Source organism: Echinops telfairi, unplaced genomic scaffold, assembly GCF_000313985.2.
Source record: "Echinops telfairi isolate 266 unplaced genomic scaffold, ASM31398v2 ScPeMD7_23;HRSCAF=83, whole genome shotgun sequence".
NCBI lineage: Eukaryota > Metazoa > Chordata > Mammalia > Afrosoricida > Tenrecidae > Echinops > Echinops telfairi.
Genome location: NW_022103920.1, coordinates 9259817 through 9260638, shown reverse-complemented (window position 1 = coordinate 9260638; position 822 = coordinate 9259817).

Genomic DNA, 822 nt, shown 5'->3' with positions numbered 1-822 from the left:
TATTCAACTGCTCTTGTATATAAAGCTCTTTCTTAGACACATATGAGTATCTATGAATTTGTTTCTCTAGTCCATCCAGACTAACACACATCCCATCAAGGATCTGCCTCTTTTTTGCTGCCCTTCTACCTTATCAACATGATGTCCTTTTTCAGGGACTGATATTTCCTGAAAACTTGTTCAAAGTATGTGAGGCTTAAGGGGTATGCTAGATGGAGAATTGTAGGAAGTGAGTGCTGAGAGAGCTGGAATGGAGATGGGGGACATGTCCCGGAGAGTCATCCTCTCTGAATCCTAAATCAGTTCCCACCACCGCCCTGGTGAACAAGATGACCGGGAGGACTGGGCGCTAGTTTTCATGGAGTTTATATCTCAGTGGGAAGCGGAGGAGTCCAGGAAATAGACAGGACACAAAATATGTGATTGCTTCCAATTGTGCTGAGCACCACAAACAATATTTCTAGAAGAGCAAAATGATATAAAGTGAGTGAGGTTGAGATGCCTCTCTATTTGACATGATCACTGAAGCTATCTTTGAAAAGATGATCATGGATTGTGTTATGAATTGAATTTTGTCCCCTTTCCCTAAATGTATATTGGAATCTTAACTTCTATAGCCTATACCTGTGGATGTGATCCTGCTTGGAAATACAGTTCCCTTTGTTGTGCTCATTACAGCATACTACCTGAGGGCAGAGGGGCTCTACACCTAAACATTTCTGAGTGATAAAAAGAGCAAATTAGACACACACACACACAAACACAAAGACAACAACCCTATTGTGAGAGTTTGTAAGTCAAGAACCCACGGAACCCCAGAGC